At 41.4% G+C, this 5,050-nt stretch overlaps 1 long non-coding RNA gene across 1 annotated transcript; it reads right to left on the bottom strand.

Moving 5' to 3' along the window:
* Nucleotides 1-1,450: 1,450 nt before the first annotated feature.
* LOC119047859 (uncharacterized) lies at nt 1,451-4,769 on the bottom strand. Its single transcript, XR_005082212.2, has 4 exons — nt 4,681-4,769; nt 3,433-3,520; nt 2,629-2,793; nt 1,451-1,540 (listed from the first exon to the last, which is right to left on the bottom strand). It is a non-coding gene; the product is annotated as an uncharacterized LOC119047859 (long non-coding RNA).
* Nucleotides 4,770-5,050: the final 281 nt, after the last annotated feature.

Genomic DNA, 5,050 nt, shown 5'->3' with positions numbered 1-5,050 from the left:
GAAATGTGAGGAAGAAACAGCAACAATATTATAGACTGCAGTTTGTGTTCCTCCAAAATTCATATGTTGAAATTCTAATCCTCAGTGTGATGGTATCTGTAACTGGGGTCTTTGGCAGGTCATGAGGTCAGAGGGGTGGCAGCCTCATCGAATGGGATTAGTGCCCTTATAAAAGAGACTCCAGAGAGATCTCGTTTCTTCTTCCATGTGGACATATCGAGAAGGCAGGCACCCGTGAATCAGAAAGTGGCCCCTCATCAGACACCAAATCTGCCAGCAACTTGATCTTGGACTTTCCAGCCTCTAGAACTGTGAGGAATAACTGTTGTTTAAGCCACTCGGTCTATGGTATTTTCATTAGAGCAGCCCAAACTGATTATGACAAAGTTTCGCAGTAGAGAAACTTCATTATATTGTTGTTGTATATCTCCTCTATAAAGCAGAGTTTCTTTTTTCTGTCTTAGGAGAATTCTCAAAAACGTTTTGTTTTCATCATCATGTATTTTAATTCTAGGTTTTCCTCAATTTGAGGACATGTACGGCAAATCAGTACTTCTGTTTTAGTATCTAACAGGTGAAAGGAGTCTTGGGCTTTAGTCTTTTGACATTTGCCTTTAACCCCCTCTATTTTAAACGTTGACATAACTGGTAAATCTAGCAATGACTGCCCAGTTAAAAGGATGGTTTTAGCTTTCACTGAGCTACAGGAAATGATCCAGAAATGGTCATTAGCTAGGAAAGAGCAGAGAGAAGAGAGCCACCCTCTCTTTAAAAAGTTGGAAGTTAAAATTGCCACGCTCTGCAGTGAGGAACTATGTGAAACTCGGCCCTTTAATTGGGACGTGCCCTTTTCTTACAGGGAAGTTTTAAACTGAGGGCTAGAGCTCCGTGGAGGTTATGGTTTAAGTTCTGTGAAGGAAATTGATCTTGGAGATATGTTCAATGATTATCACCACCATCTACTTCAGTCCTGGTCTCTCAGAAAACGAAAGTGCCTGTGGTTCTTATAAAAACAAAAAAACAAAACAAAACAAAAACCCCAAACAGTGAAGAAACATTTTCCTTAATTCTGAGGTTTGGACTTTTGTGGCAATGGGAGAGTGTGTTATGTTCCAAGGAAGTTTCCATAATTTTTAGGGAATATGTTCAGCTAAAATAAACTTTACTGATAAAACCATGACTTAGAGAAGCTAAGAGAATCTCTCCTATTAAAGTGAGGGCTATGGGAGGCTAAAATAAACTTTATTAATAAAGCTTTATGAAACTGTCTTCCTTAGTGGTTAATACTTTGCATCTCTTAAACAAGATGGTCTATTCTAAAAGCTAAAGGCTTCAAAAAAAAACTGGATGAGCATACCTTTGTCTGAGCATCATTTAACCAATGTCCATAACAGCTTATAAAGCAAAGTGAAGTATATTTGTTAAAAATGAAATTTTAATATTGCAGATACAAAGACATACTTGTCTCGTCAAGGACCATGTACTCTGTCAATGTGACGCTCTTCACACAGTCAGGAGCTACGTGTGAAGTTCTCCGGGGCTGTTGAGGAAAAGACAAAGGGGCAGAGTCCGTAAGGTACCTAATGGTGGGAATGTATGAAGCAGAACAATGAAAAGACGAGAATTCTCTTCCTATGTATGAAAGTCAAATTCATAAACCTCTATTAGTCCTGTCCTCCAATCACTTTGGGTTTTACATTTATTTCAAAAGAGCTATGGGACATTAACTTAAAATGCTAAACAGTGGATTAGTAGCAGTCAGTAGGGAGGGGATATCTATTAAAAATTGTTGATGTTGGGGAAGAAAATGTTCGGGAGGCGGATGGCGGTGATGCTACACAGCAACACGAAGGTACTTAGTGTCACGGTGCTACCCAGTTCAAATGGTTAACATGGAAAATTGTACATTAGGATTCTTTTATCACAATAAAAATGAGTTCAATGAAGACAACATGAGAACTATATAAAATTACAAAGGGAATGAAAATTCTTTGTAAACCTACTCCCAGAACATTACTGAAATCACCTCCAATTATAATGAATAACTATGGAAATTCACCCCTCTGATGGCTATGCCAGCAAGGTAATGCTCAACTATATCAGCGATTCTTCATTTGGGTGAGTTATGAATCATACAGTAAAATCGGTCAAATAACTTGAGGTGACCTTTTCATTTCTTCAAATTTGAGAATGTGTTTGTGTCAGTATGTGCCTCGGTTTGTCTTGGGTGAATTTTCTAATTTTAGTGCTTCATCCCTCTCCATTAGCGCAAATAATTGAGTTGTTACTCAGATTGAATTGCAATGAAATTCCACTCAGTTTGGAATTTCAAAAGGCTTTGCAAGAATAAAATCATTCCTATTCCACAAGTCAGAGGAAGGAATCAATAATTGTGCAAGAGGGTGTTTTTAGGGTTAGGAGCCAACTCTGCATTTCTGATGTCAAGAAAGGCACTGGTCTATGTGCTCTCTGTTAGCACATTTTACTGGGCTGGCCAAACAGTTCTTTGGGTGTTTTTTTTTGTAAGATGGCTCTAGTAGCACTTAGTTGTCTTTAACTTCATTCAAAACATTTGTTCGATTGTATTGTGACAGCTGTCATATAAGCATGCATTTTAAAAAAACTTACAAAAATTGGTGAATTTTTGTGTAGCCATTTTAATATTGAAGATGGAAATCATATTCATCTGCAACAGGAAGGTTAAGGATGACGAGCAGGCAGGAGAATTTGTCTTAGCTGCTTTGCTGGCTAGCATCGTTGGGGAAGTTGAATCAAAGCTGAAGGCTAGCAGCTCTGGAGGAAGAAGGAATCTCAGAGTAACAGATTGTAAACTTGGGTGGAAACTGAAATGGGGTGGAACACATACACCAGATGGCAGAGGAACCAACTCCGACGAAGTAGTTTGGGAGGTTGGACCAACAGAGAGAGCAGTGGTTCTCAATGGGGTGGGTGTGTGGCTACTCTTCCCCCTTCCCAGGGACCACTTGGCAATGTCCAGAGACACTTTTGGTTGCCACAGATTGGGGGAAGAAGAGTGCACCTGGTGTCTGGTGAACACAGAACAGGGATGCTGCTAAACATCCTATTGATATATGGGTACAGCCTCCCACAACAAACAGTTAACGGGCCCTACATGGTAACAGCTCTGAAGTTGTGGGAACACGGGGTAGGAAGAAGACTGCTCAGATGGGCCAGGGCACAGTCATGGAAAGGGGCTTGTTCCAAATGTGGATGCACCTTAATGGCACAGAACTATGCTGAATGTTACTGAGTCCCCAGAGGACAAGGTGTTGTGATCGCCAGAGCTGAGATGGGCTAAAGTGAAAGAGGGAAAGTGGGCGTGTAGGTAGACGCTCGCTAGGTACTGTTGTCATGTTGGTGGGTGTTCTACAGGGCAAGTGAGGGGAAGCCACCCCCTGGCAAAGAGCTGACCTGAAAGTCTAGGCAGACAAGGTACCTAGTCTGGAGAAGCACAAGACAGATCCACAGCTTCAGGCAGCAAAATAAAGGTTACAAGGTCCTAGAAAGATGAAAAAAAATATATATGGTGGGCATGGGTAGGTGAGTATTGAACAAAATTCATGGAAGGTAAAGAGTAACAGAAGCTAGCAGGTAGAACAATGGTTCTCAAACCCATTTGCACATTGGAATCAGTAAATTAAAAAATGCCTGAGTACCACCTCAGACCACTTGGAGCATTTGGGCGTGGGTTCTGGACTTCAAGTATGTTTGCAGTCAATTTCCCAAATAGTTCTGATGTGCATCTAGGGCTGAGAACTGCTGTCCTAATTGGTCAGTAAAGCCAAGAAGGACTAAACGGGGTGACTTGAGCAATATTCTGACAGAAGCTGTCATCTGTGACTAGGGGCTGCTTGTCCTCTGTCCTAGCATTTTGCTACCTGACCTTTGCAGGGATGTGTGTGGGTCGCAGCTGAAAGGATGGATGCCAGGAGCCTGAAGCTGAGTTTTGCCTACACTTTGATGATGAGGCAGAGCCGGCAGGCAGGGGCTCACTTCCTACTAGTGACCGGCAACTGAGCTTTGGACTTAAACTTTCATCACAAATTACCTTGTGATAAAAAGGATTGCTTAGGAGTAAAAATAATATCAAGTTACATGAGCAATTAAAAATTCTTTCCCATTTTATATACTCCGTCATGCACTGCTTACTGATGGGGATACACTGTGAAAAATGTGTTGTCGGTGACTTTGTTGTTGTGAGAACACTGTGGAGTTCACACACACACTTTGATGGAAGACCCTAGTCACTGCACCCCTAGGCTATGTGACGCAGCCTAGTGCTCCTGGGCTACAAACCTGTCCAGCATGTTACTGCATTGAATTCTGCAGGCAATGGTAACACAAAGGTATTTGTGCATCTAAACATATCCAAACATAGAAAAGGTACAGTAAAGTTACCCTAAAAAATTAAAAATGAGCCCTGGCTGGTGTGGCTCAGTGGATTGAGTGCTGGCCTGTGAACCAAAAGGTCATTGGTTCGGTTCCCATTCAGGTCACATGCCTGGCCTGCAGGCTAGGTCCCTGGCTGGGGGCGTTCAAGAGGCAACTACACACTGATGTTTCTGTCCATCTCCTTCTCCCTCCCTTCCTTTCTCTCTAAAAAATAAACAAAATATTTTTAAAAGAAAGATAAATGATGCACCTGTAGAAGTTACTTACCATGAATGGAGGATGAAGGGGCTCTGGGTGAGTCAGTGAGGGAGCGGTGAGTGACTGTGCAAGCCGAGGACAACACTTACTGTCCACAACTGCAGACTTTGTGTGCACTGTATCCGTGGGCTGTGCTAAATTTATAGACGACAGGAGATTAAAGGACACGAGAAAATGATGCAATCAGGAGACGTGGTTAACACGGGATGTATGAGGCTGGGGCTGGGGTAACTGCAGGCTGTTTTACGGTAAACACTTTTTATAAGTAGAAAGAATACACAGTAAAGTAATGATCACAGTATAATAAACACATAAAACAGTAATGTAGTAATTTCTTTTTTTTTTTTTAGATGTCCATTAATATTTATTTATTTATTTA

Source organism: Artibeus jamaicensis, unplaced genomic scaffold (genome assembly GCF_021234435.1).
Source record: "Artibeus jamaicensis isolate MK-2021 breed Jamaican fruit bat unplaced genomic scaffold, CSHL_Jam_final contig_415, whole genome shotgun sequence".
NCBI classification, from domain to species: Eukaryota; Metazoa; Chordata; class Mammalia; order Chiroptera; family Phyllostomidae; genus Artibeus; species Artibeus jamaicensis.
The sequence above is the reverse complement of the archived record's forward strand: the minus strand, read 5'-3'. Positions and strand labels throughout refer to the sequence as shown.